Source organism: Monodelphis domestica, chromosome 4, assembly GCF_027887165.1.
Source record: "Monodelphis domestica isolate mMonDom1 chromosome 4, mMonDom1.pri, whole genome shotgun sequence".
NCBI classification, from domain to species: domain Eukaryota; kingdom Metazoa; phylum Chordata; class Mammalia; order Didelphimorphia; family Didelphidae; genus Monodelphis; species Monodelphis domestica.
The window spans coordinates 186,867,127-186,887,368 of record NC_077230.1 but is presented as its reverse complement, the minus strand read 5'-3'; the positions used below and the strand labels follow the sequence as shown (position 1 = coordinate 186,887,368).

The following is a 20,242-nucleotide window of genomic DNA, read 5'->3' as shown; positions in this document are numbered from 1 at the left end:
ATTAAAGACAGAGGAGATAATTTTTGGAGTAAATTCCTAGAAGTAGCTATTATGAGAAGCCCAGATGGGTGAGATTAGTTTTAGAAGGGATACTTCTTCATTTGAAAGAGGATGATGAGAAAAGAAAGAAATTTTGTTTTGAAAGGAGATAAATTTCTGCAGATTTTAAGACTTAGAACAGAATAGGATCTAGGATATCATCTAATCCATTCCACTTAATTTAAAGGATACACAGGTCCAAAAAGGTGAAAGGGCTTGTCCAAGGTAAGTGTCTGACTTGTGCAAAGAGTAGCACTACAATCCAGACTTCTTAGTCCAGTGCTCTGAAAAATATACCTGAAAGGTGGGGGAGAGAACAGAGTGAGGTGCAGAGCTATTCAGGAATAAGTAATGCATGTTGAGCTCCCTGAAGGGGCACATGCCTGGTTCATAGAATAGCCTCTACTGGCCCAACTGAAGTGATACAGCAGCCTTAGAAGAGCTCAGCTCTGGTGCCCTGAGCAAAAGTACTTCATAAGGAATCATAGAATAAATTCTAAGAACTAGAAGGGAATTCAGAGGTCATCTCCTTCAACTCCAACTTAAAAGGATCTCTATTCTACAACTATTCCACAATCCAATTTCTGCATGAAGATGTCCCAAGAGGTGGAATCCATCACTTCTCAAGGAAGCATAATCTACTTTTAGATAAATGTTAGGAAGTTGTTCCTAATGTTGAAATTCTTTTATTTATTTTTTTAAAACCCTTACCTTCCACCTTAGAATCAATATTATGTATCGGTTATAAGGCAGAAGAGTGGTAAGGGCTAGGCAATGAGGGTTAAGTGACTTGCCCAGGGTCACACAGCTAGGAAGTGTCTGAGGCCAGATTTGAACCTAGGATCTCCCATCTCTAGGTCTGGCTCTCAATCCACTGAGCTATCCAGCTGCCTCCTTGAAATTCTTGATAGGTGGTATTTCTTAATTTTAAATTGATTTATTGACCAATCAAGACATCCTAAATTGGTCAGTTGACTCTCTCCACAATCTGAATGTACCCAAAAGAGGACAAAAGAGACCAAACTCCTCTTGAGCAGGTACATAGGTTCCCTTGTGAGCTCACCACTCAGTTCCTCCCCTCAATATCCCAAGACATCATTAATTGGCAAATAGTCACTGGCAAGGTGTACTTAGAGACCTCAACTCCTCCCTCATTATTTCATCTTCGGAAGACAGAAAAGGAAGATGCCAACACATTCAGCCAAGTATTGCTCATGGATTTCCCTTATTCTTTTAAAATATCAGGAAGCTTACCATGCCTGGGCCAGTGTCACCCTTAATTCTCTTATCCTTAACAAAGGCAAAGATCCCAACCCATTTTCATTGCCTGGGTGAAAAAACTAAGTATAGCCTCAGCTTAGAGTCAGATGCTTCATCGTAGCCCTTCTGAAGTAGGGTTAGGAGAAAAAATGATTTCAAATTATTAGTTTTCCATACTAACAAACCTAAATTTGCCTCTCTGCAACTTCAATCCATTGTTTCTTGGCTTTGTCCTAAGTCCCTTTCTTTTGTCACTTTTCTATATACCTATGATGGCAAACCTATGATACTTGTGCCAAAGACACAAAGCCCTCTATGTGGACATATTTACACATTTACTTTTGCCCAGAGGGACTCAGACAGAGCTGCTTCTTCTTCCCCCACCCCACTGCCTGCAGACATTCTTTCACTTCACCTGCCCCTCTGCCCAGCAGCCCAGTCCAATAGGAGTGCTTTCTCCCTCTTCTGTAAGGGTAACGTGTGGGGGGACATCTGGGTATGTGTGTGTGTGTGTATGTGTGTATAGCACAGTGTACACAGGCAACGGCTTCGAAAGGCCAGCTAAACCTTGTGAGAGTAGCCATCGGGTCATAGACCCCTGGTGAACTAAGGCTTTGCTCACCCAGCATGTGAAGACTGCTTCGGCAGAACAGAAGGAAGAAACCAACAAGAAGGTTGAACGGCTGAGAGGGCGACGCAGCAAGGCACTGTGGAGTGCTTAGGGCGTTTTGGAGCACAAAAGACAACACGGCCATGCAATGCAGCTGAGGAAGTCTCCAGGTGTAACGACTTTTCGTGCCAATGGACCCAGGCTTCCAATGCTGAGAGAGTGGGACTGTCTCTGTGCACCGACTTTTCCACTTAAATATCCTTCACGCACAAGTGTTTTTGTGCACATTCATCTACATCACAGATGAAAGTACACAAAGACAATAGTCATCCTCGGTTACCAAGAGACTACTACTACTACATAGTCTCTAAAAGGTTCATCATCAATGTATACTCTCTTTTGCAGGCCTCATCTACAGCTTCTTTTGGTTTACTTATCATTTCTATCTAAGTGATTCCGAAATCTACACAAAAAGTTCTAGTCTCTTTCCTAAGCTCTAATCTTGTATCACCAGTTACCTATTGGACATTTCAAAATGAATGTCCAAGGGGGTAGTTGCGTGGCTCAGTGGATTAAGAGCCAGGCCTATGGATGGGAGGTCCTAGGTTCAAATGTGACCTTAGACACTACTTAGCTATGTGACCCTGGGCAAGTCACTTAACTCCCATTGCCTAGCCCTTACTACTCTTCTGCCTTGGAACCAATACACAGTATTGATTCTCATGTGGGAAGTAAGGGTTAAAAAAGCAAAATGAATGTCCCAGACAAACCTCAAACTCAATATAGCCAAAACAACTCATTACTGTCTCCCAAATCTACTGCTCTTCTGAACTTCTCTTTTTCTTTTTTACCTTCTGTCTTGGAATCAATACTATGTATTGATTCCAAGGCAGAAGAGTGGTAAGGGTAGGCAATGGGGGTCAAGTGACTTGCCCAGGGTCACACAGCTAGGAAGTGTCTGAGGCCAGATTTGAACCTAGGACCTCCCATCTCTAGGCCTGGCTCTCAATCCACTGAGCCACCCAACTGCCCCCATGAACTTCTCTATTTCTGAGGTTTGTAACCTTAGTATTATTGACCCCTGTCCCTTCCTCACTCCACATATATAATCAGTTGCCAAATATCTTGCCATTTCTACCTCTCCATCTCTCCAATCCATCCTCTTCTCACTCCTTAACAGCCACCACTTAGTATACATACCTTCATCCTCTCACACCTGGACTATAGCAAAAGCCTCCTACTCCCTATCTTAAGTAGCTCCCCACTCAAGTCAATTGGAACAGTGTGATGCCTACTTAGTAGAAGGATAAAAAAGTTTACAGAAAAAAGTGCAAGAGAGAGAATACCAAAGAAAGATGGGAATTTGTTCATTAGAAGTGGCAATTCTGATCCTGGGAGAATATGAATTCAGGTGCTCTTTGGGTCTTTCATCTCACCAAAATAATTTCTAAAAATTAGTCATTTAGTTGTTAGATTTTTGAGTGTAAGACTCTTGAAAGATAATTACAATTATTATACAATGAGGAAAAGCAGTAATATATAATTTTAAAATAGAAGAATAAAATGAGGTCCTGCGTCTCAGGGACTTTTTTTTTTCCAAGAGAAATAAATATGGTGATTGCTTACAAAACTAAAATGGTCAGATGAAATCCTGTAAGGTCTAATTTGTTTTCCCTGTTTTAGAATTTCTTTTTTCCCTGAAAATGTGGAGAGTTAAAAGAGTCTTCACAAATAATCTAGTTCAAAATATGAATCTTAGATCCATGTCTATGTATTCTTGAAGTCTAGTCATTTAGCCTCAGCTTAAAAGATCTATAGTGACAGGGAACTCTGTATTCTAAAGACAGTATACTCTTGTAGTTTTTTTTGAGAGCTAAAATTATTGGGAAAGTTTTCCATATTTTCCTCCCTGCAACTCAGATCTAAAGGTCCTGTTAAATCTAATTCTGCCCTCTGAGACTAGCAGAGGGGCTAGTCCTTGGTAAACATCTCACATATCCCAATGTGCTTAAGTATATACATATATGTATATGTATGTAAGAAATACAGAATAAAGGCAAAGTAAATGCAAGGTAATTTAATTTAGTGAAGAAAAGGTAAGGAACTTAATGAAGGAGTAATATTTGAGCTGAAGTCTTTAAGGAAATGAGGAATTCTGTAAAATAGAGGTGAGGAGGGAGTACCAGCTTAATCCTTCTTTCATGTTACAACTCTTAAAAGTATTTAAGGACAGCTATTGTGTCCTTTAAACATTTTCTTTTCTTGGGCGAAACTTTTGTTTCCTCAATAACTCCTCATCCAAAACTGAAAATTATCATAAAAATGTTTCTTACAAATTTCATTTTATTATATTTAATCTACAATTTGAATACCTTTGAGTCCCAATTTTGTCATTCAATTCAATAACCATTTATTAAGCCCTTATTACTTAAAAGATAAATGCAGGTACTGGAGATACAAAGACAAAAATGGAATAGTCCCTGGCTTTTGAACAATTTACATTTTGCTGAGGAGAGCCACATACACAAATAAATGCAGTAAATATACAAAGTAATTAAAAGAAATTTTGAGTGATAATAATGGGGGAATTGGGAAAAAGCTTCATGTAGGAGGTGACATCTGAATGGTGCTTGGAGGGAATATGAGGATTGTATAATGTAGATATGAAGAGAGAGTGCAAAGGCACAGAGGTGGAGCACAGAACATCTCTGTTTCTAACACAGATTTTAATAAATCTTTTTGCTGTTGTTGTCATTGTCATCTTTGGTATTTATCACAAGTCTCAGCTAATTTTCTGTAAACAAATTAGAGCCTTCTCATGAAATCACTGCTACAGGATCTAGTCATTATTTTGTTCCTTTTCCTCAATTACCTTCTTTTTTTTTCATCTCTCTTCCTTTAAAATCTCAGTTCATTGATGAGTTTCTTATACAGTTTAAAGACAACTACCTTTTTTTTTCCTCATGCTAATCAATGACAACTACATTGTCAGAATTCCCTGCTTAAATTTTCTCTCTTGAGACAATTTCCCTTTTAGTTTTTGGCTATGAGGTTCTAGGTCCAGGGTATTTCAGACTATGGCTAGCATTGCCTTCCTAATCAATCATCTTCTCTAAGATAGTATATTTCCTATCTTGCATGGTTTTCATTACCATTTGGTGAAATGGATAGAGCACTAGACTTGGAGTCAAGAGGACCTGAATTCATATTTGGCCTTAAGAAGCTTAATAGCTATATTACCCAAGGCAAAGTCATTTAATTTTTGTCTACCTTGACTTTCTCATCTATAAAATGGAAATAACAATACTACTTAACTCCCACAGTTGTTGTGGGAATCAAATGAGATATTTATAAAATACTTAACACAGTTCCTGTCACATAATAGGCACTATATAAATGTTAGCTGATTGTTATTTGTCAGAATCAATTTCAAAATAGCAGTTCCTCTCATTGTTTCTCTCATTTTTCTAAAAGATTAAATTAACAAGACAAATCAAGAATTCAACATCTTTGCTTTTAGCAGAGATAGTCCTTCAGCACTATTATGGTTTCTGTGAGAGTTTTGTGTTCTATGCCAGGAACTTAAACAATTCCTGGCATAGGTCAGGTGATCAGTAATATACTTCCACTGTGTTATTAGCTTTGTTTCTTCCTTTAGTGATTGTTGACCAAATATTCTCCCATTCGTGCTTTATTCTCAAGATTTTGGCTTTCCAGATAGGTATCTTCTTGATGCATATTATTATACTGCCTCCTGGCTTCCTTCAAATCTCAGCAAAAAAAGCCAATGTTCTTCAAGAAACCTTTCCTCCTCTTTCTTACTGCTACTACCTTCCTTCTGCTGATTTCCAATTTTGCCAATATACATCTTATCCATAAATAGTTGTTTATTTGTTGTCTCCCCCATTAGACTGTGAATTTTTTAAGAGCAAAGATTATATTTTGCTTTTCTTTGTAGTCCTAGTGTTTAGCACAATGCCTATTGACTGACTGATCTATATGGTTTTAGGATACAGTCAATTCATATTATAAATACTCAATTACTTAAGTTAACAGTCAAATGTTCAATTTGGTCAATGGAGAAATTCTGTTCAGGTATATTCCTTGCTGTTACCTCAGTCCAACAGGCCAGAGAGTGCTAAGAGTCATACAGTTTTTAGACTGTCAACAAACCTGAATTTAACTTCTTCTAATCTAAATAGGAGATCCTTGTCCAATAACAGATGAGTAGACATATTGCTGAAGCAGCAGAATCATAACCAACTTTGACATTCTTGCTATAAGTGACATCAGAAGAAGGAAGTTGAAGTTAAATGGAAGGATGGCTCACAGGTACTCCTAGAAGAGAAAAAGATAGGAACTGGAATAGGTGTTATTATATACTCAAAAGCCTAAAATAAGAAACATTATTTTATAGGAAATCTTTTGATTACTTACTGAACTACTAATGATAAGTATCTGAGCAGAAAAAAAAAGCCTTCCAAGAAAATAATTGTAATTTACACACCAACATCAGTTGTTAAGGACAAAGCATTAAGGAAATTCCACGAAAAACTTGATTAAGACCCCTTAAATCAAATCAACCTACTCTGATACTTGATGACTGATGAAAATCTGGAAAAAAAGATGAGGATAAGAAAAACATATGGGAAAGTTTGATTTAAAAGAAAGAAATGAAAGAGGCTTTCATAGGTAATTCAGATATATAATTCAAGTTTCATGCCTCTATATCATGAACCCTTCCTTTCTAAAATTAAAAGCATTGGTAGGAACTGGATATGGTAGGCACCAAATAGCATAAAAAAATGAAATTTACTATATTTTAAATAACACTTACTATGGATGTGAAAGTTTTCCCTGAACCAGCTGTCTCTATAGTCAGACCATCAAGTCATCAGACAGAATTTATAATAAACAAGAAGAAGAGTAATGAGAAGAAGACATGACATACAACTGAAAACATTTAACTTTGAATTGTTTTTAAAAAAGCTATTAAAAATTAAAAATGGGAAATGGTCAATAAAAACAATAAACAATGATTACAGTAATTTCATCCAGAAGTTAAACCAATTGCCACAATAAGAAAAACAATAGATCCTAAAAAGCCTAATAGTAAACATTTGGTTTATTTGCCAAAGGTAAAAATACAGCTGACAAAGGCAATACCAGATAACAATATAAATATAAACTCATTTATAACATCTGAAGAAGTATGGTAGATGATTATGAATAATATCATGTCATAAATCAGAAGAAGCAGTGAAGGGTAAAAACCACTTAAAGAAAGTTTGGCAAGATATCTGAGCAAAGTCATCCCAAGGATGAAAATGGAAAGAGATTTACAAAGAGGGGAAAAAAAGATGAAAACAATCTGGAAAAGTGAAGAAGGCTTATAGTATCCCTGTGTCATCCCTTTTGGAAGAGGATGTATAGGAATGATTGTGCTTTAATTAACATCATTGGAGGGAAGTCCCAAATGGATGAGATCACCAAACATATTTGAGCATTATCATTTGTTCTCATATAAATAAACAGAAGATTTGAAAAATTTCAGGAAATTTACCTGTCATCTCACTTTGAGACAACAAAGTGTGAATGCTTATAAAAGGTTACCATAAAGCTGCCTCAGTATATATGTTAATTACTACCCTGATACATCCCTTCTTCTTGTGGTCTATAGCAAATACTCTTACTCTAGCTTAAATGCATTCTCTTTATAATTCTATGGAACATTAGGAAGTACTTTCTCCTATTGAGGTTCAGCACTATGCTCTGGGAGAAAAACATCTTAAGTGCTATAAGGTTTCCAATGCTCAGAGTTTCTTATTCTACTCTCTCCTTTGTTAAATCCTTCTATACCATTCAGGCTCTTTACTCTCATGACACTTGTCTAGCTTCCTGCTTTTATATCTTTGGAGTTTCCTTCTTTTCCTTTCTTGTTTTCTTCTTCATATTTTTCTATCCTGTGAGGGTATATTCTTTTTCCTGCTAATCTGGAGAGCAGAGATTTTCCAACTGTATTATCTCCTCCTTAACCAGGGAGACCAACATGCAACTATCTTCCTTTGTTGACTCTATTAATATTTGCTTGACAGTAAAATTTTAAAACATTCTATCTTTCTTTGGTAGGAGAAACAACACTGGATAGCAAGTTTAGATACCTGTACTGATTAACTTTGACATTCACTAGCTTTTTGATATTACTGACATAAGCTCCACAATCTAAAAAATGAAGGGGTGGACTAGCTGATCTTTATGATTCTATTTCTTTCAGCTTTAAATTTTAATGATAGTAATTCATTAATTATATTATAATGTTAAAAGTTGTCTTTTGTTAATGTTTTTCCCTGTTCTCATAAATCAGCAAAAATTAAGAGATGACACATTAATATCCTAGTGGCTTACAATTTCAGTTACAACAAAACAAACACAAATGTAAATTAAAACAGTATATTTTTAACTGTTTGAATAAATTACACATTTCAGTATAACAAACATGATAGCATATTAGTGTTGAGGTATATCTGAGCCTCTATATTCCTGATTCCAAGACCAGAACTTAATCTTCTCTGCTATGTTTCCTTTGAAATTATAATAGCAAAATATTGGGTCATATCTCCTTTCTTCAATTAAAAGCTTTAGACTGAAATCAAAGGACAACTTTTTCCATTGAATCATATTTTACCTTTTAAAATTTGTCAGTGCGAAAATGGTCAATATATTAAATTTCATTTAATACACCTTTTGAGAAATTAACTACTTTGTAAATTGAAGGGTACCTATATTATTACCTTCAATTATAATGTGGTTCATAGATCGTAGGACCTCAGAGTAAGAAGACATTTGTCTTTTTGAAAGCCATAATAAACAAAAATCCATTATACCACTTATTCAGTAAATGATCCTTCAATTTATGTCTGGAGTTCTCCAAAGGGGAAACCTTTTGAAACAGTCACTTTTCTATAATACTAATTGTTAGCAAGTATTTCCTTATAAGGAAAGGATTTTTAAAAATATTTTTAAATTCTATTAAATTTTTTATTTTAATAACAATTTCCACAAAAGTTTTCCAAAGTCATATGATCCACATTGTCCCCGTCTCTTCTTCCCTCACCCCTCTTGGAGCTGATGAGCAATTTAGTCTGGGTTATACATGTATTATCATGTAAAACATATTTCCATATTATTCATTTTTTAAGTGACTAATCTTATAGAACCCAAAGCCCAAAACACATACCTAAATAAACAAGTGATAAATCACATGTTTTCGTCTGCATTTCTATATCAATAGTTCTTTCTCTAGCGGTGGATAGCATTCTTTTTCATAAGTCCTCAGAACTGTCCTTTATTATTGTATTGCCGTGAGTAGCAAAGTCTAACACGTTTGATCATCCCACAATATTGCTATTTCTGTGTATAATGATCTCCTGGTTCTGTTTATTTCACTTTGCATTGATTCACATTGGTCTTTCCAGCTCTTTCTGAAATCATCCTGTGAATCATTCCTCATAGCACAATAGTATTCCATCACCAACATATACAATTCATTCAGCCCTTTCCCAATTGAGGGACACCCCTTTAGTTTCCAATTCTTTGCCACCACAAAAAGTGTAGCTAAAAATATTTTTGTACAAACGGGTCCTTTCTCATTTATTTTTATCTCCTTGGGACAAAGACCCAGCCCTTTGAGCACAGGAACTGATATCTGTTATTCTGTAATTTCCTCCCACTGCTCCCAGCTCTGCTCTCTGGGATCAAATAGAAGTCTAATATCATTTCTGTATGACAGTCCTCTGTATACTTGAAGACAGATACTTAAAGATGATTATGTCTTTCCTAGTCCATCTCTATTCTAGGCTATAAATCTCTAGCTTTTTCAATTAATTCTCATATGTCTGCTATTATTATTGTATCATTATTTTATTATTTTTTAAATCAAGCACTCCCCTTTTCTTCCCCAAAACTATGGTTGGCCTGCTCTGAACCCTTCCTGGCTTCTCAAATGTTCTTCCTAAAATATGGCAATCTAAATATAATACTACAGATATAGTCTGACCAGGAGAGCACCAAGGAACTATCTCCTCTTTCATAACTGAAGAATAATCATTGATGATTCAGTGCCATCTTACAAAGATGTCTCCAGTAAAGTGCTCCAGGGATTTGTGCTTGGCTCAGTTCTTGATAACATTTATATCAATGACTTGGATAAAGGCAGAGAAAGTAACATTTCTTAAATCAGCATCTGATTCAAAACTGAAAGAGATAGCAAACACAGGAGATAATAGTAAGGGTCCAAAAATATCTCAACACGTTAGCACATTGGACCAAATCAAACAATATCAGATTTTAAATGGTCTTTTATGTAACTTGTGTTCCAAAAATATGTCCTTATAAGTAAGCAAAGGGGAAGGCATAGTTAGCTATTCAGTAAGAAAACATTTAGTTAGTGTTCAGAAAAGTACAATCAATAATGATGAAAGGTCTCAATTTCATGTTGTAAAAGAATAGGTTGAAGGAACTAGGAGATGTTTTACTTGCAAAAGAAAACATTTAGGAGGACATGATAACTATATATTCAATTATCTGAAAGGCTGTTGTTACATGGAAGAGGGGTTAAACTTATACTGCATAGCTTCATGTATCTCAACTAGACGATACTTGGCAAGCAGCTAACATGGCCCTGTACCCTGTCCCTGGATCTCTCCCCAACCACAAGGGGTTATGCGATGATTCTGAGAGTAATGGAGAGTCTCTTCCCAAACTAGAGGAACCAGACAATTTGGATCAAAGAGCTGCACCACCTCAGGCCTAGCTAGCCCAATCTGTGGGGAATGAAGAGACAATCAATAAGGCCAAGCAGAACTGTAGTGAGAAGAAAACTGGAAAGGCCATGTCAAAGCTGGGTCTATGGCAGATCCACAGAATCACCTAAATCACCATTTGGAAGTCTAAGAACATTCTCCAAACCTGACGTCTTCAAAAGCCTTACTTTGAACATCTATATAGTCATTGGGGAAGCTAAGATAGAGGACCTATCCTAGCAAGTGCACAAGGTAGGAGAGAAGTTTAAGGTATTGGCTGAACCCTCACCCATCATTACAGAGATAGCACCAGGCCTCAGTGTCAAAGAGGAGAGTGAAGAGGAGGAGGTGGATGAGTCAGGGCTCAGGCCAATGTGTCTTGAGTAAAGGATGTCTGGACTCTAGACTACAATAATGACATCATCAATGCCATCATGGAATGTATCAGAACTAGGAAAAATAGGTAGACGCTGCAGAAAGATATTTAGGATTTAGGTGATGGAAAAATTTGATAATTAGAGCCTTCAAAAGTGGAAGATACTAGCCTATAAAAATTTCTTTCACTGGAGCACTTCAGTCAAATGGCTGGATTAATACCTGTGGTATTACGAAGAGATTTCTTTTCTATGTATGGATTAATACTATTGGAGGGCCATTGAGGTCCCAATTCTGTTTATTTGAACACATCAGTCCATGTATACCTAGAGTTATTGTTTCTGAACAAGAAAGGAATTGAGTGCCCTGGAGGTCTTGTAAAACCATATAGTAATGTCTTAGATATTATCTATGGTCCTTAAGGCAAAAAAAGTCCTATGACCAAATGTCACGACAGGATACTATGCCCATCTTCTAAACAAAATCTACCCCTTGAGGTGAATCAGATAAATCAAATGGATTGTACCAGTTAACCACAATTTATGTACAATCACATATCATTTGGAAGAAATTTTGGACATTACTTTCCATAGCAGAATAAAAATAAATAATTTTAGGCAAGGGACAAATGTATGTATATTTTTAAAAGGAAAAAGCAAAATGAGAGGCACAGCATATGACATATCTATAAAATCTAACTCCTTAAAGACAAGATGTTATGTGGTCTTGCCATGTCTTCTCTCTAAAATCCATCCTTCATTAAGCTGCCAAAATGTTATTTCTAGAGCATGTTTTCCTCCACCAATTCCCTAATCAAAAGTTCCAGTGGATCCCAATTAGGATTCAATATAAATTACAGGTATCCCTTTCACATGGTAGGGACTAGGGGTGTACCCCTGAAATCTGGAAAATATGAGTAAAAAATTTTGGCCCTCCCTTTGCACCAAAGAAGTCAATTTTTTTTTCTTTTTCTTTTATGGGTTATTTATAGTACTTTACTGTAAAACTTAGGTTAAGGATTTGGTCATAGGCTACATAGTTTTCTAAACTTTTTCCTATGTTATATGTTGGCCTTCATGTGTCCTCTGTAGCTTCCATAATACTTCCCCAAAACTCCCATTTAATTTCTTATGCCAACCTATGATATATCAAAACCTTGCTGGGGAAAGTCACCATGTAGAAGGGATACCTGTACCTTGGCACTAAAAGCTATTCCCTACTGTAGGCTCAGTCTTCAAACAAGCAATTCTTCCTGCCTCAATTATACTCTTCCCTCACTTTTTTTTAACCTCTTTTAACCCTAACATTGTTTCAAAGTTCAGCTTACTGTCCACCTCCTACTTGTATGAAGCTGTTCTTGCCTAAATCCAGTTCCATTACCATTTTATATTTTATGTACATTCATGTAGCAAGCAAATCTTTTATTCCAGTCAAACTGAAACCCTTTCTCACTCCCCATTAAAGCTATGACAATAGCTTTTCTTCTCTAATCAGTCAACTAGCATTTATTAAGCTCTTACTATGTATCACATAGAAGAAGGGAGATATCTCAGTGGACAGAGTGTCAGGCCTAGAGTTGGGAAGACCTGGATTCACATATAGCCTCAGATGTTTCTTAGCTGTGTGACTTTGGGCAAGTTACTTAACCTCTGTTTGCCTTAATCCACTGGAAATGGAAAATTATTTCAGTACCTTTGCCAAGAAAACTCTATGGACATCACTGAACAACATTGCTTTCAAGGAGCTCACAGTCTAATGGGGGAAACAACATGCAAAAAACTATGTACAAACAACAAATATATAAAAAGAAAAAATCAGGGTAAATCACAGAGGGAAGGCACCAAGATTAAGGGGGAACTAAGAAAGATTTCTTGCATAAGGTGGGAAGGCCTTTACCTGAAACTTGAAGCTAGGAGACATAGATGAGGGAGAGGACTCCAGGTATGGGGAATAACCAGTGAGAAAAATGGAAATGGGAGATAGAATGTCATGTTCAAGGAAAAGCAAGGAGGCAAGATCACAGAATATTTATAGGAGAGTAACTGAAAGACTAGACAGGTAGGAAGATCATTGAAAGGCTTTAAAAGGCAAATAGAGATTTTAGAAGTCAATAATGTTTACTGAATCAGAAGATAATCTGATTGCTGAGTGAAGAACAAACTGGAATGGGGAGAGATCTGAAGTAGGAAAACCAACCAAAAGGCTATTTCAATAGCTAAGGCATGAAATAATAAGCACCTCAACCAGGTTAGTGGCAGTGTCAGAGGAGAGAAAAGGGTGTGAGATATGTTATGAGAAATGTTATAAAAGTAGTAATGTCAACACTTGAACACTGTCTGGAAAATGGGAGGGGGAATGAGACTGAGGAGTGAAGGACAATACCTAGTTTGTGAGCTTAGATGACTGGCAAGATGATAGTACCCTTGAAAGTAATAGGAAAGTTAAGAAGGGAGGGTTTGGGAGTAAAGACAATGAATGAATTCAGTTTTGAGCATGATGAGTTTAAGGTGTTCACAGGACATCAATGAGATACCCAGTAGACAGTTGTAGATATGTGACTGGGGAGAGGTTTGGGTTGGATGAGTAGGTCTAGGTCATTTCTCTGCATAGAAATGATAAATGAAAACATGTAAACTGTTGAGATCATCAAGCGAAATAGTAAATATAGAGAAGAGGAATCTGCCTGGGACTGAGCCTTGGGGGGTCCTCTTAGTTAGTGGGCATGATATGGATGAAGATCCGGCAAAGCAGGCAGAGAGAGGTCAGAGAGGCATTAGGATAATCAGTTAAAAAAACAACAAAACAACAAACAAAAACCTAGAGAATAGCACAAAGGAGTATGATTAACAGTGCTAGAAAGGGAAGTTAAGATGAAGACTGAGAAAAGGCAAATAGGTTTCATCTAATAATAAAAGTCATTATGCCAGAGTATAGGATCAATACTCTGTCAAACAACTTTACTTAGAATAGGAGGGATATCTGTGCCTTTTAGAAAACAAATTTATTTGATTCTTCATAACTCTTCAGCAGTAAGTGGGAACAGATTAAGATTAACCAAAAAGTGCTTTAGAAGTTATGCAGTCCCCACCCTCACTCCCACCCCCTCCCTGACCTCCAAGGGCAGTTCTGTTGCTTCAAATCCACCATTTTTATAGCACAAAGCAGGAAAAATAGGCTTCCTGAAGAATTTAACTACAGAAAGGAAATCATTAAGAGGAGATATGAGAGTTATGGAAATTAGAGACTAAGGAAGCAAAAAGATTGGCTGATGAATTGAAAAATGATGTTAAGAGAAAAGACATTTGAAGATATATTAGGAAAATGATTCTGACACTAGTGTCTGCAACCTAATTGGCTGCTACTTGGGCTTTTTCCTCTCACAAACTGTACATCCTTATTTTCTATCATTATTCTAATGTGCCATAGTTTTCCTCATTTTTAGAAAACCTGATATTTAAAAAATTAATTTATAAAAGAGTCATCATGACGTGATTATTCACATTATGAAAATATTCTCTTTTTGAAAGGATTCATGGAAGAGTTCCTTTAAATAGAAAGCTCCCCTTAGTGTATTTAAGTAAATCATTAACTACTTGGCAGGGAGGTTGAGTGAGTCAGAAGAGTAAGAGAATTTTAAAGTCAAAATATTAGGAGTCACTGCCAATTGAACATTAATCAGAAATGAAGATAAAGCATCTCAAAACTTCAATGTATGTCAATGAGTAAATGATTGATTTACAAAAATTAAATGCACAAGTATCCAGAACATGGCCATAGTGTAAAGTAAGATGCACTTGTGTTACTTCTTTGTTGAATTAGAGTTTGTAAAAATTTCCCTTCATGATTGCAAGTGCCTTTCTCTTATATAAAATGTTGGGGAGGGTAAAGAGGCACTATTTTAATGATTCATCCAAGACTTGTTTATGATCTATATACTCTGCATTTTGTCAGTATTTTCACATGAATATTTTTAATCTCTGAAAGATGAGTATATTTTTGCTGTGGTGGTTTTAACATATATTTTAATGATATGTTTTGGTGTTTGCTATTAAACTTGGGAAGTTACCATAATTTTAATTTTTAATGTTCAAGCATTAATAAGTTGGCATCCTTCTTATCTTTAGTGTATTGAAAATTAGTTTTAAAAGAGGATTGAATTGGCTCATGTACATGTATACATGCCAGAAATCTGTTAAAAGGTCCAGTGCCATTACAATCTCTTTTTTAATGCCAGATACCATTATTGAACTGCATATTCTTTATCTTTGAGATCTAATCTATGAATATCCATACATCAATTTAGGTTTTACTTTGGTACATTTATATTCAAAGGTAATATTATCGAGTGCATGTCATATCAAACATTAATAATTTAATCTGCTTTAAATGGAATAATAAAATCATAGTGATGGATGGGGCTCTTCACCTTTCTTATTTTACAGATAAATATTGTTTGATTTGCTTAAAGTCAATTACATTGGCTAAGCCAGAACTAAAGCCTAACTCTTCTGTCTCCCAGTCCAATGTTTTTTACATGTCATTAAAAATTGTTTAAAATGTAAATATTAAGAAGAAAAAACTGATTAGAGAATACTGAAATAAACTTGCCCTTTTAGAAAATGCAATTTATAAAAGGTTCAGTAGTTTTATTAAGGGGACAATTTATCATACTTTTCAGACCAGTGCCAATGTCTCTAATTTATTTCATTAAAATATTAGACAAATAGACTTGGCTAACTAATATTACTGAACACTACTGAAATCCCTATATAGTACAAAGAATTTGGGACTTATTATTAAGATATCTAGGTAAATCTGCTTTTCATGATTTTTTTGGAACACATCTGTGATTTGATGATGGGCTATAAATCACAGTTCAGGGAAGTTGAGATTAAAAACTGGCACTGGGATCTTTTATGTGGAGATGATAAAATAAATATTTTTCATAAAGATTTCTACAAAGGTGACATAGGTTTCTCTGTTGGAATTAAGTGATATCTGTAATCTTCACAAAAATGCTAATTTGGGCATTATTTTAATGTACAATTTTCCACAAATTTTTCAGTGATTCAACCATTTAATTGTTTCAAAGGGTCAAAATTAATAACTGAACTTCCTTGAAGTGAAAACAAGCGATATTTTAAGTGCTCAATACTCATTTCTAACTCTACCATTAGAGAAACACACCATGCAATGCATTTAAACATATTTAGAAAAGTGTTATACACTAAGAAAAAACTGAGATAATCGTTGATTTCTAAACATAATCAAATTACTGTATGAGCATAGTTTCGTAATTCATATTTCAACAATTTAGAAAGAAAACTTGAAATGTTATAATGCTTTCTCCATACTGAAATTAGCTGGCATTACACTTATCTGTGCAACTATTTTATTCTTCCAGGAGAACGTAATCTTCTCAGTGTGGAGTTGATTTTTCTTTTTTGTATGAGCAGGGCCTGTTAACTTGTAAAATAGTAGATACTTCATGTCTGTTAAATTAATAGTGGAAACTAGCGCACATTAGATTTGGAGTTAAAGGACCTACATTTGGATCTCAGCACGGCTTTGTGTGATGTTGCATAAATCTCTCAATGACTTTGGGTCTCAGTTCTTCATATACACAATAAGGAATTTGGAATGGATGATCACTTAAGGATTCTTCCAATTCTAAATCCTATGAAAGTGTTAAGGCCAAAATGATGGGGAAAGCCCCATTGTTTTAAAATGTGTTGGCAAGTGATTTTTTTTTTGGTGGCAATTTTAACTGTGCTAGAAAAATGTGTATGAATACTTTTCAATTTTCTCCCTTTTGGAAACACTCTTAAAAGTTGAGAGAGCTGTCATTCATAGCATCAAAGAATCTGGGCTGCAAGACACTTTAACGATGATCTCATCCAACCCGGTTCATTTTTGCAGATGAGAAAATTGAGTCAGGAACGGGAAATAAATTCCTCAAGGTTACACAGACACTAAATGAGTCAAGATTCCCCTACTCCAGAAAGTCAGACGGAGCCCTACTTAAAAAAAAAAAAATCACACACATAACTAAGGAGAATGAAAAGCTGGATTAGTATAGCTTGAGAAAACAATTTCCACCTGCAAATAGGAATCCAAACTTAATTGCGGACAATGTAAACTTCAAATTCTTGTCATGAAGGGGAAAACTAGCCCCTTCCTCCCTACAACACAGTCAAAGGTAACCTTCACTTAGAATCAGGGAAAAGTTCAGGCTTTTTAGGAGAATCCCTTTAAACTTAGGTCTCACGTGACTAACGTTTATTTAGAAACACAATCCATATCCTCAGGGATCTTACAGCCTAGTCAGAGGCAAACCTAAGCAATTGATCAAAGATATCATCTCATAACACTACTTCTTACCTTGCCTTTCTTTTCCTCTTTAAAAATCTAAGTACTTAAAAAAACATCCATTCCACAACCTAAACTCCGCCTCCTGCTGATGTGGTGGCAGCGGACTGAGCCAGTTCAAGTAGCAATGAGACCATGCGCATGTGCGCAAAGGGAGGGGAGGAGGGCTGTACGCGCCCGCGGATTAACGTGAGAAGAGGGTAGCGCCTTCAACTATCAAACCCCGCCCAACTGAGGCGCCTAAGAATTTAAGTGGCTGGGCTCAAGATCCATACTTTTCGGTTTAACCTAATCCTCCTCCTACTCCAAGGACCTCAGCGGGCTGACTACCAAACTGCCAACGCTCGCGTACCGCTTTACGCTCCTGCCAATCACAAGCTTACTGTTCCTAACCAGAGAGAACTCTCCATTTCCTTCGTTCTCCCGCCTCCTTTCCGTCCCTTCATATTCCTCGACCAATCGTAGGAGCTGGACCTCTTCTTCTCATCCTTCTTTACATTCTCCTCCTCTTCCTTTAATCCCACTCCAACCCTTTTCCTGCCCCACCCTCTTAGTTTAGCCGGCCGGGACCACCTGACCAAGAGAAGGTCCTGCGGCAGGAAGGGGAGGAGACGTGTGTATAGGAAGGAATAAGGAACGTGGGAGGGGGAAATGATAGGGAGGGGAGGGGTCGCTAGGAAGGGGCGGAGGAAAGTGTCAGTAGAATCTCGCGAGATCGGACGGAAGCCTGTGGGAGCCCGTGGCCTTTAAAGTGCGGTTCAGCCCTTTCCTCCGGGGGTAGTTTGTAAACAGCCGTGGGTACCGGAGCTCGTGGTCACGGCCCCCGTACTCGGGGGTGGCTCACGAGCCAGGGGAGCGGGGAAGGTGAGTGATAATGGGGCTCGGGGTGTAGGACAAGAGCAGGCGGGGGGCACTAAGAGGAGAAGGCGCTAACATGGCGACGTTGCTCGCTAGAGTCCCCACCCCCCACCATCCACTCCTCCACGGCCCGGGTGTCTGTTCCCTTGGGCTACGATGGCAGTTCCGCCCCCGCTGCGGCCTGGGTGGCGTCTGCCCCTTGGCCTTTGGAGGACCGGACCGTTAGGTAGGGAGGTAGGTGGCTTACTCGGTTCTAGCTCCTCCCCGCTCGCGCGCTTTCTTGAACCCAGAATAACGATTTTCCTCCGCTCTCCTCACCCCCCCCCCCCACTGGGGTCTTTTGGCTTTCGGGGAGGCCCCTGGGAGCGATGTCCCTGCCAGTAGAGGTGGGCGTGACCCTTGGTTGAGGTGGACGACCCCATCTTGTTACTCTCCTCTCTGACCTGGGCCAGGAGCACCCCACCCCTTTTCCCCCTAGAGCCGACTGGTGTGTTGGGGCGATGGAGGAAACGAAGGCATGGAAGAGAAGGGGACCTCGGCCCTCTCTCCTCATTGACCTGGAGTGTGGGCATCATCTTCCCCAACCGTACTACTGCCAATAGTAATGTAAAGCGGGCCTTTTTTCTTTTTCTTTTCCCTCTTGTGTGAATGCAGATTGAATCAGGTGTTTCCCCATCTGTGACCTCCACTGGTGTACAGCAAAGTCTTTGTCAAAGAATGATCTGTGGGGTTTTTTTTCCCCCTCCTTTTTCCTTTAAAGCCCTAGGGCACCTGTGGGGACTACTTTAATACTCTCGTGTTTTCTGTGTCTTTCAGAACCAGGGAGGGGACTAGGGAAAGGGCGGCGGTGGGAGTCCCTTTTGTGTATGCCTACTTGTGTGCTTTTGATGTCTGGTGTAAAATTCTCTTAAGAGGCTATTGAGACCAAGAGCAAAACCACCATGTAAATATAATGGAGTGACAAGGTTTACCCTTATTCTTACTGAAGTCAAGCTTTTTATTGTAGCTGAAGGAACATAGGCTCCAGAACTTAAGTTTAATGTAGGGGAGATAATTAAGTGTCTGAATTCAAGGAATATTTTGACAGATAGCGATATTTAACCTTGAAGTATTTTGCTTCTTGTTAGAACATTTTTGTTACAATTGTTAACTAATAGCAGTTTTAGGCAAGTTCTTACCAAAAAAAAAAACTAATTACTTATCTGTTTTATTAAAATTGTAAAAATAAACCCTTATTTGTAAAGGTTTATCTTAGAGGCCAAGAAATTTATGGAATCAGGGATAAAATCCTACAAATTCAGATCATTAGATTTATGTTATTGCTTTATATTTGTGACTTCTTCCTAAAGAACCCATTACTTACACTAATGCATAACTTTTTGAGTATCCTTAAGAAGTATGTTAAATGAGCCATTTTTTCTGATTTGAAGATTGAGTCACAGAAGTTTTTACTGATCTACTTGTGTCTCTTTCCTGCTTTGGAATCATTTTTGTATCTGTGTTTTTATTGTTTCCCCCAATAGAATGTAAGCTCTTTGCTTTGTGTCTTTTTATCCCCAACACTTGGCATGTAGTAACTTAATAAATGTTTCTTAGTTGATTTTAGAAGACTGATTGCTAATTATTTAATAGTATTAAAATACTGACCTAAATTACTGACTAATGAAGTGTAAGGCTTTCTCAGGCTTATATTGTTGCCTATCCTCATTTTAAAGAATGTAATTTTACATTATTTAGATGTTATTGCTCTCTTTATATAGATAGTACCTAGAACAATGTAGAGACTTAAAAAAACATTTGATTGAATGATACTTTTAAAATGTTTGAATGAATGAATGATACACAGTGATTTTTCTTTTTTTAAAAAAACATCCATGTGACCAAAGCATGTACATACTATTCTTGCTACTTGTTATACCCTGCTTTGAAG

The 20,242-nt window shown here is 37.1% G+C and overlaps 1 protein-coding gene and 1 long non-coding RNA gene across 4 annotated transcripts in view; one reads left to right on the top strand and one right to left on the bottom strand.

Moving 5' to 3' along the window:
- Positions 1 to 4,234: 4,234 nt before the first annotated feature.
- Positions 4,235 to 17,758, bottom strand: LOC103094895 (uncharacterized). Its single transcript, XR_001629997.2, has 2 exons — positions 17,467 to 17,758; positions 4,235 to 6,247 (listed from the first exon to the last, which is right to left on the bottom strand). It is a non-coding gene; the product is annotated as an uncharacterized LOC103094895 (long non-coding RNA).
- Positions 17,759 to 18,178: 420 nt separating this feature from the next.
- The window catches only part of ATF2 (activating transcription factor 2), a 100,645-nt gene continuing 98,581 nt past the window's right edge, over positions 18,179 to 20,242 (top strand). The window contains exon 1 of one of the 3 annotated variants that reach the window (XM_007494414.3): positions 18,179 to 18,318. The gene's annotated coding sequence lies outside the window, so the exon portion shown is untranslated. Of the gene's footprint in view, positions 18,547 to 20,242 lie in introns of all 3 variants that reach the window. The other 2 variants (XM_056794023.1, XM_056794022.1) reach the window with 2 other exon arrangements.